The sequence below is a fragment of the Apteryx mantelli genome, chromosome 1 (assembly GCF_036417845.1).
Source record: "Apteryx mantelli isolate bAptMan1 chromosome 1, bAptMan1.hap1, whole genome shotgun sequence".
NCBI classification, from domain to species: Eukaryota; Metazoa; Chordata; class Aves; order Apterygiformes; family Apterygidae; genus Apteryx; species Apteryx mantelli.
In genome coordinates this window covers 42,513,179-42,523,188 of record NC_089978.1, presented here as the reverse complement: position 1 = coordinate 42,523,188, position 10,010 = coordinate 42,513,179, and the positions used below count along the sequence as shown (strand labels likewise).

The 10,010-nt window shown below is 37.1% G+C and overlaps 1 long non-coding RNA gene across 1 annotated transcript; it reads left to right on the top strand.

The window, feature by feature from the left end:
* The first annotated feature begins 317 nt into the window (after positions 1-317).
* LOC136991116 (uncharacterized) lies at positions 318-4,131 on the top strand. Its single transcript, XR_010883147.1, has 3 exons — positions 318-561; positions 1,767-1,896; positions 2,117-4,131. It is a non-coding gene; the product is annotated as an uncharacterized lncRNA (long non-coding RNA).
* The last annotated feature ends 5,879 nt before the right edge of the window (positions 4,132-10,010 follow it).

The window sequence follows — 10,010 nt, the reverse complement described above, 5'->3', positions numbered from 1 at the left end:
TTTAGTCAAAGTGAAAACTGGTCAGGATGATTTCCAACTGTCCTCTGTTTTAGCTTGTTTTGTTTTATTTTTAAATAAATGATTGCTCCAAAACTTTTTTGCTTTCTTTATTACTACTGCTTGTTTATGGATACTGTCACTGATACTGTCTTCATATTTTCTCTAGCTAAATAAACAGCAGGAGGATTTTATAAGTCTGTGTAATAAGCAGACACTTGTAAAAATTTGAAAATGTACCAGAATGATAATGTCTGGACCATTAGATAAATATACTAAATATGTTCCCCATAAATTGCTTTTAGACTCTAACTCTGCTTTAAAGGAACCTGCACTGCGTGTGAAGAAGTTTTCTTCTAGAAAAATGCAAGTGAAGGCTCAACAAGGCATGTGAGGACTGGAAGAGTCAGCATGAAACTGTCAGCTGCTTGTAGCTAACGCAAACTTACCATGGATCAACATGCTAAGATTGGAGGTTTAATCCTGGACACACTTGCCTGTTTTCATGCATGCTACTACAAATAGAGTGGTCACTTTGTGTGTCAGATGAAGCAAGTCAAAGAGGTAGGGGGACAGAAGAATGACAAAGTATCATGTTTTTAGGTTAGTCGCACTCCCCAATAACTCTACTTAGTGACAGAAGTTTCATGTAAAGATCAATGACACTGAAAACAGGTTTATAACTGAGCCTAACAGAAGTTGCTCTGCTGCAATCTATTCATTCTTTCTTAGTTAGCAAACACTATCCCAATTACAGGCAGAACAGATGCTGCTCATAACCAACAACTAGTTTCTAACCACAACTTTATAAATATAGAAACACTGACTGCCAATTCAAAGTGCATCACATTAATGGTTCAAAGATTAGAATATCTGTTAAATGATGATGTAACCTCAAAAAAGCAACTAATACAGACAGGCAGAAATCTTTATTGATGTTTCTGGGGAAATGGGATTACGGTAATATAGCCAGGTAAAGATTAAACTAAAAGATGAAGCAAATCCTGACAGAATCCACGCAGCTAGAATTTCAGTTCCAGTTCTCTCTGATGGAGAAAGATGCATTAAATAGAACATTTATAGTAGATGTGGAGCTATAAAATACATTAATACCCACTGAATAGAATATACTTGCATTTTCCACATAAGTGACAAATAAACCACTTAGCAAAGCTGTCATGAGTTAGAAATACATTTTTTTTTGCTTCTATGGATGATATCCTTCAAGTACCAGCAATAGTGCACTACCAAACACTTTCAGACAGGCAAAAAGTTTTTCCTGTGAAAACTGTAAGAAGGGTTGTAGGAATGCTGAAGTATCAGCTTTCTAGTTCAGTATCATTGTAATGAATATGTTGAATAGTGGATGCCTAGGCAACAGGATAAGAATAAGAAATCCTTATAAGTTTGTGGAATAGCTCATTTTCCACACAAAACCAGTGGGGCCACAAGCAGTCTAGATACAGGTCATCCAAGATTCTTGTCTAGAATCAGAAAAGCAAATGTTTCTTTGTTAGCTGAAAAAATTAGAAAAAGGCTGCAAAACTATAAAAAGTTTAAGGAGAAAAAAGAAAGGGAAATGCTTATATGTCAAATTTATCACAGATACTGACAATTGTCTTTATTTCTGTGGGAATCTCCTTTGTGGTATTTCTGTTTGGTGTTCCAGTCTGCCTATGGCTGGAAAAGAAAGTAAATTACTGATTCTAATTATAAAGCTTTATAAATTGAATGAACAACTTACATTTCTTTACTTTTTGTTGGCACAGGTTCCTCAGAAACATGAAATGAATTAATGAGTCAAGCCTTGCCATTGGCCTAATAGCTGGAGATGGGAAATTTGGATTTGAACTTCCTCACGTTAAGGAGGACATTGAAACTGGATCTCCCAGTTTGTGAGTGAGTATGAGTATGATGCAATATTTAACAAGGATAATTATTAATTATATTGTCCTTTTTCCAGTACCCCCTTTCTTTAAATGATAATAGAAGGCTGTATGTTGTGTTGATCCAATTTTTTTAGTCTGTTAGCTGTATTAAAGAATATTCCCTAGTCTGTGCCCCACTGAGGTCTTTTCTTTTTCTTCTCTTGCTTTTGCTTTCCTCCTCTGTAAAACAGATTATGAAAAATATTTAAATGGGGAACAAAACATAAAATGTAAGTATGCCATTATGTAAAACCATCACATGCTTACTTATTGAATATTGTATACAGTTCTGATAACCTCAAGTCTGTCTTTTCCTCTTTGCATATATATGACTATAGGGAGATATAGATGTAAGATATATACAGAATATTACATAATAGAAATATACAGTAGAACTAGATAATGCAGAGAGAATTATGAAAGGTCTGAAACTGCTTCTGTACTGTACAAAGAACTCATTATATAGACAGGACTTTTAAGGTTGAAAATTACACTGCTGGGAAAAAGGTGGAAGAGAAAGGGGAAAATACAATAGGGACCTATAATAAAATGTGTGACATACAGAAGATAGATAAGAAGTGAAAATTTACTACACGAGATTTTGTCAACACCAAATGAGAACAATCAGCCAACATTTTTAATTAAATTACAGGAAGGACTTTCACACAAAGCATATTTAAAGGAGAAATTCATTGCTACAATATATTTGGGTATGCAAAAGCAACAATGGATTCAGAATGCAACTGGACAAAGCCATATCAAAGGCTATTAAACATGATGATTTGGATGATAACTAAGCCTCAAAAAAATCTCTAAGAATCAAATTGCAGAAAGTCGGGAGTTTATACAAATGAAAGCATTATTCTTTACTTGGCCTGTTCTTCAAATTTTTCTGTAATCAACACTTCTATTTTACTTGGATTTTTGATCTGGCTAAGTCTATTTTATGTTTTATAAGAATATTTCATTTTTAGCAATAATTTTCCTTTTTCTTAATACCTACTTAAATCTTGTGAGTTTTGATGTGACTGTGGTTCCCATATTGCTGCCTACCTTCCTGTTCAACATTGATGAAAAGCACTTCTTTATAGGTTTCGTGGATAGGCTTAACCAAGGGAGACTGGTGGCTTTGTCCATTTCGAAGAAGTTAAGGATCATATATGTGGGCAGCTCACACTTCATAAAAAGCCCATTCTCTCCATCGCATCTGCAAAATCCTCGGCTATTGCTGTCACCAAGAGACAGGGTATAGGGAGCAAGGACTCTTTTGTGGGGAAAGAGGAATATATGCTCTGCAGGCACTTTAGTTCCCTCAGGCTCTGACAGCAGTATGAGGAGCAGGCATTTTCTTCTGGGATCTCTGACCTGACACCATGCCTTGTTTTTCTCCCAGTTCATTCTGTTGTTGTAAAAGCAGCAGACTTTAAGCGAGCTTCTCCCTGCTGAAATAGTAGTAGCTTGAGAAATAGCTGCTGCAGCAGTTAGATAGTGTGGGCACAGTTGTATGAGAGGGGAGGGGCTGAAGGGAATGCGTTTTGGAGAAGGCAGTGACTGGTAAACTCAGTATAGCAGGATGCTTGTTCCTCAGCAATCAAGAAGATGAGGATATAAATCATACCATCATTGTGTGATAACCCACAGGTCATCAAATCCACTGACACTCCTTTTGCTACCCTCATTCTTCAAGATTTTATACTGACCTCTCCCATTCCCTTACCTTCACCCCACCGAAACCATACTCGCTTTCCTTCTTTCCAAGCCCAAGAACTTCCACTGACCCCTTTCACCTCCTCACTCCATACTGACAATTTCAAAACCTTCCACTTTGGTTTCCAAACCTCCCTCCTCTCTCTGTATTCAATGCTGCCAATGCCACAATACTGAATTTTTCACCTCCAGGACGAAGATGAAGTAAATCTTTGTATCTTTGTCCATGGGGAAGCATAATTCAATTTTACATAAGCTGCTAAAAGGCCAAGAAGGTTGTACTTCCCTATGTGTGCCCACTTTTAGTTTTGCTGCTGTATCTAGGAATGACCAGATGTGCACTTGGAATTCTGTTAGCTTTAAAAATTACTATTCCTTTAGCTGAAACACAGTGAGTGACCGTATGAATACTGCTATTCTTTTTAAATTGAAATGACATAGATTCACTTGTACCCCCTCCATGATTAAATCTACTGATTTGGATTGCGATAGCATGGAAGCCCCCATAAAAGTAATTATTCCATCTTCGTTGATGGAGACTAATCTTTTAAAGAATTCTATCAGGATTATAAATGGTCTCTATTCATTACTTATGCATGTACATGTGGTAGTGACGGTGAGGGAAACCATTTTTGTTTCTGTACTGTTTATGTTATTTATATATTGCCCACCTGAAGAAATTCCACTACACAGATATGAATATTAGGTTCTATTGCATTACACAAAAAAATTATTATGTTTAAAGTAACACTGTAAAAATTGCTTTTGTCGGTTTGCTTCATGTGTTTTCCTGAAAATTTTACTATGAGATCTTCCTGCAGATTGCCAGCCCCCCGAGGGCGCCGCCAGCGCTGCGGTCGCTGCCTCGCCGGGCTCCCCCTCCGCGCCTCGCCGCGGCCCCATCGCGGCCCAGCCCGGGGCCCGCAGTCGCCGCCCCGCGACGCCGCCCGCAGCGCTGCCGGTGTCGGTGCCGGTGCCGGCTCCAGCGCTGCCGCGGCCCTGCCCCGGTCCCTGCCCGAGCACGGCACCCCCGGCCCCGACGCCCCCCGGGGCTGGGGCTGCCCCGGCTCCCATGGGGCGGTGGGGCGGGACCTGGTGGCCAGGCTACCAGCTGCTACCAGCGCCCGGTACACAGGGAGCCTCTGGTCTGCGCGGTTCCCTGACGCAGATAGTGTAAAATGTCTCCACTTATAATGACTTTAGAGGAGTGACTTTAGCCTTCATAATCTACGGAAAAGCCTTAATGTGAAAAGAAGACGGCACTGTAAAAATTGCATTAGTCTTCAGTGGAATGTATTCCTCCGCTTTATTGTATATATCACCTCTTCCCTATGAAATGTAGTTCTACTTAAAAGACCTGCTGACATAAATGAGGATTTTACAGTTCCGGAGTGATGAGAAGATCTGCTGAAAAAGCCTGTGAATAACAATTATCACATCATCAATGAACATTCTCCAACACTTGATAGTGATCTAGTTGAAACTCCCCTCTGGGAATTCTGATTTTCACAATCTACATTGAAGAGAGCTGACACATTTATTTAATTCTTACATAACAATACCATCGAGTTGCTGTAGCTGAATTTCTGAAAGCATTTCCATGAAGAATGTCTTTTCTTTTTTCAGAGGTTTATAGCACTAAGGTAAAAAAGTCATGATGGTTTAGAATTTGGCAAGAGAGCCACAGAGAATATATCTTATTTAGTGCTTAAATTTAAAACATTTTATGCAAAATATTCACTGCTTTAATCTACAGGAATAGGGAAGAACTTTAATAACTCTGTAAAAATAATTCCTATGTGTGACTTAAGACTTTTAATTTGCAGGTATTTAAATAGTTGTTATCTGGAAATCTGATGATGACTATGAGTAGAAAATTTTAAGAAAGATGAAAATAAATAGGAACATCACCACTTTGCACTGTGCTGTACTACTAATATAAGAATTTAAAGGAGCTTGCTGCAAAATTACATTGCATTTTAATGACTCTTAAGGAGGTTTAAGACAACTCGATCTGTTAAGAAGTGTCAAAAATTGGAGTATAATTCTGTGTTTTCTGAATTAGGATACCCACTAAAATAGGTATTTACTAGCTCCTTGGCTGCTTGTGCTCAACTCCCTGTCAACCATAATGCTTTCTCATAGCGTTCTTGTGAAGCTATTAAACATCAGTTGTCAGAATGGATTAGGGACTGTTATAGGATGTGTTTGGGTAGCGCTCAGATTGCACACACACACACATATTCTGAGATTGGTCATAGCACGGGCTCAGATATAAACACATCTCTTGCCTGTGTTTTTAAGGACGAAGCCCACAGTCAAGTGACCCTCAGGGAATATCCATGTAGAACACTCAAGCCTGTGCTACTGTTCAGTACAGAACTGTGTTGTGTTAGTTATCTGTTGTTTGAAATGAGATGGGCACATTGTCTCTGGCCCAAATACCTATACATCTTCTGCTGGGGCTTTCTGTGATGATACAGTCCTCTCTGAGGGGCCTTGATGGGACTGGTAGGTAGCTTGAGCTACTGGCTTGAAACTGCTCCCTGCCTTGATACTATGAAGTCAATGTGAATGCACGCTCTAATGGAAAGCCATGCCACAGCACAGTATTTTACAGCTGCTGAGTTACTGGAGCTGTGTATCTCTGCTGGAACAGTAAAATGGTGCGACTAATCACTTGGGATCATCAGATTTTTGAAGTGTGGAAGTGCTACCTACACTACTCCTCTGAAGTTCTCGTTGGACACACCCTTTGCAGCTAAGGTCAACCTCATGTAGGTGAGCTGAAGTAAAGGTGGAATGGCCACTTCTATACCAAGGTATTCCAGTTCCTCCCAATTTGTGTCTTTTTGGAAGCTAACAGAACAAAGACAAGATAAGAATATAATGTGTTCTATAGATCCTAGTCTGGCAGAAGCAGCTGCTGAGAGGTAGACGTTAGCAAAGATAAGTAAGAGGACAAGAAGCAGATAATGAGATAATATTTAAAAAAATCCATTAAACCTTCAGTGATCACTCTTATATAACAACCCTATACTTTTTCTATGGAAATTAATTCTTCATTTCATGTTTCCATATTTGTCCTGTTGTTTTTTTTCTGAATACTGAAATATTGTTTGGCAGCTCAACCACTTTTGGCTATCCTGGGAATTTTATCTACATCTCTCACTCGTATTAATAGGATGTTTCATTGTAAATAGAACTTAGTGGATAAACTTGTCAGGAGAAAAAATAGTGCACAAAGTGATTACGGTTGAAAGGTTTGTGACCCCAGTGACCTAACTGGTCTTTTCCATCTGCAGTGTGGAACAAGAAAATTTTTTCTTACTACAGTGCTCAGCCGATTATGTGAATCTGAATTTATTGATATAAATCCTTCCAAAAACTCCTCTAGCATTAATTAAAGTGCCCTGTCTTTTTTTTTTTTTTTTAAGTTAGAATGCACAAATATTTTTAAATACCAGTTAAGGCAAGTATTTTGCAAGATACACAAAGGAAAAATGACTTTCACTCTTTAAGGTTGTTTTAAAACTGTTAACTTTCCATTTATTACAAGTGATTCTGGCTCACAGAAAGGAGTATTATTCCTATTAGGAAATACTTATGTGGACAGTGTGAACCATCTTCTGCTATTTATCTGTATTCAACAATGCTGACAATATAGATTTAAACCAAGGTAGAAACACAATTATTTACTGTTGTCTTTCGGATTACTTTTCCTCTGCAACACAGAAGATTAAGTGTAATCAGTTCCAGCTGGAAACACTTCTGGGCTTTATCAAGGAAAAGTTTGCAAATTAACTTTACCTGTTATTTGCATGGTTTATGAAAAGATTCAGGAAAAAGGAATTTAATTAACATTCCTCATAATAAAAGCAAATAGTAAACGAAGTAGAAAGCTTTTTGATTGTAAGTAAAACTCTTTTTACCTCAAAATGTCAATAGCTATGTAGAAGGAATAAATTCATTTATTTATTTTCCTACAATCTAGAGTGTATTTATTATATTATACACAAAATATTTAAGCTCTGTGTCTTTTTTCTTTTTTAAATATTACAGTAAGAAAATATATTATTTACTTATCAGAATTATTAGTTAATAAATGTGAAAATACTGTAGTTTTGGCTGTGAAATATTTGGTCAAATTTTCACTGTTACTTTCACAGGTTTATCATTGTATTAGTAATTCTGGAATAAGGTGAACTTGTACATTGGTGTCTAAATAAGAATTCAGAAGACCGATATTTTATTTCCAGGTCTGCAGTTAACAGTGTTACCGGTCATACTGGTTGTCTTTCTATAACCTCTTCCTTTCTATTCTCTGTCTCTTTTATTTAAATTGCTTACTGACCTAATATTTGATTGCCCTTTTTGTGATTTGCTTTGCTGACTAGAACAAACTGTTTCAAAGAACCCTATATACAATTAAAAAAAAAAAATATTAAAGTGTCACATCGATTTTCTACTCTTTCTTGGGAACAGCCAGAAATGATTGGTTAATTGAAAGTTTGGGGGTTAATTAATAGGACAAGTTGTCTATTTCTTAATTTTCTGCAACCAGAACTTTCAAAAAAAAATTATTCATAGAGATTTCAGGGAAGACTTATTTCACAGGTACTTTTATTTAACATATTTTCAGATCTTTAGAACATTAAGGCCTGTTAAAACCTCTATATCTTACCACAGTACTAAGCCTAATATGTCCATTTATTGCTTAGCATAACATCATCAAATTGATGCTTTTTGTTTTCTTGAGCGTATTGGTTATTATGAATGTGTGTGATGGTGGGAGACCTGTAGAAGTGTGACTGGCTGGTAGAAATAGTCCAAATGCTGTCTTAGTTTGTGCTCAGGGCTACACAGCCCTGGCTGTCCTGCAGCACTGAGAAATGAAGGATAGCCAAAATTTAACTCTGCTTGTGTTCTTTCAGTTAGAATAAGTGAGGGTCTGATGCAATTCACGATCTGGCTTTAGAAATCTGGAGTTATAAAGAGATTAGCACTGTTATTTTTTTCTGAGCAGAACAGGCAAACCTTTTAATGTGCCAGTTTTAAGAGCATCTGCCATCCAAGATGCAATGTACTGCTGATAACCACATAAATATATCTTAGGAAATGTTATTCTGTTAAGAACACAGTCACATTTTTTCCCATTACAACCACCACACATACTTATTAGGCTTTTAACATAAAATGAGAGGCACAGTATAATTTCCTAATACCATACTGAATTCTTTTCACTAGGATGGCTGAATAGTTCAAAACAGCAGTTACCTTGAAAATAAATGACTGCACTGAAAAGAGAATTAATTAATTCAGATAAACTAAATAAACTCTGTGAACTGACTAATGTAGCAGAAATTACTGGATGCTAATACTGCTGTTTTAATTATTAAGTCCACATTAATTAATTTCAAAGCTACATTGTTTGAAATCCCCAGCTTGACCAACATTCATAATATAAAACATGCCAAGAGCCAAATTTTGCTTAGTAACCCTTGCAAAGGCCAGGACTGAGTCTTCATGCAATTAGATGCCGTGAATGTTAAAAGAAAGTGACAAGTTTCAATAAACAACACAAGACCCAAGTAATTGCGTGGTTTCCAAACTGGGAAAGCTAATTTGTTTACACCAGCCTATTTCTTTTCCGGGGTAGCTGGGCTTTTTGTTAATTGTTAATACAGTTCCGAGTGTAAAGGGAACTTAATGCCTGTTTGAGTGCTGTGGTAGAAAAAGTGATCATGGTTACCTAGCAGTTTGTACAGCTCCTTGACTCAGTGAGGCTCAGCCATGACTCACTGAGAGATCTGAACCTTGCTGAGCCTGAGCTTTGCAAGTGCTCTGCTTCACATTTCCCAGCACTTCTATCTTGCTGGTAGGGGATTTTTTATTTTTATTTTGCAACCTTGAAAAATTCTGGATTTCATCCAAAATAATTCCTCAACAGGTAGACTTTGTGACCCATTCATTATACTTATTAAAGTAGTGACTTATGGTGCCAAATAGGTGAGAACAGATGTCCACCAACATTACGTGTTATGTTATATTTAGTAGTTGTTCTAGAGTTGATGATTCTTGTGGACCAGGGCAAAAGTCGCGTAAAATCTATTTACACCGTAATATGACCTCTAATATTTATAATTTGTTAAGGACCATTTTTTCAACTATTTCAATGACTGAGCATTGCTTCATGTATTATTTAATACATATTTCTAATCGGGGAGGTTTAGCAAGAACTTCACTTTTTATAAAAAAGACAGAAAGGAAGATATTATATAATTAAGTCTATCTGTGATTAGTTCTGCAAATTACTAAAAAGGATAAACCCAGCAAATTTACGTCTGCTGCATCACACAGCAGACAACAGTAACATCA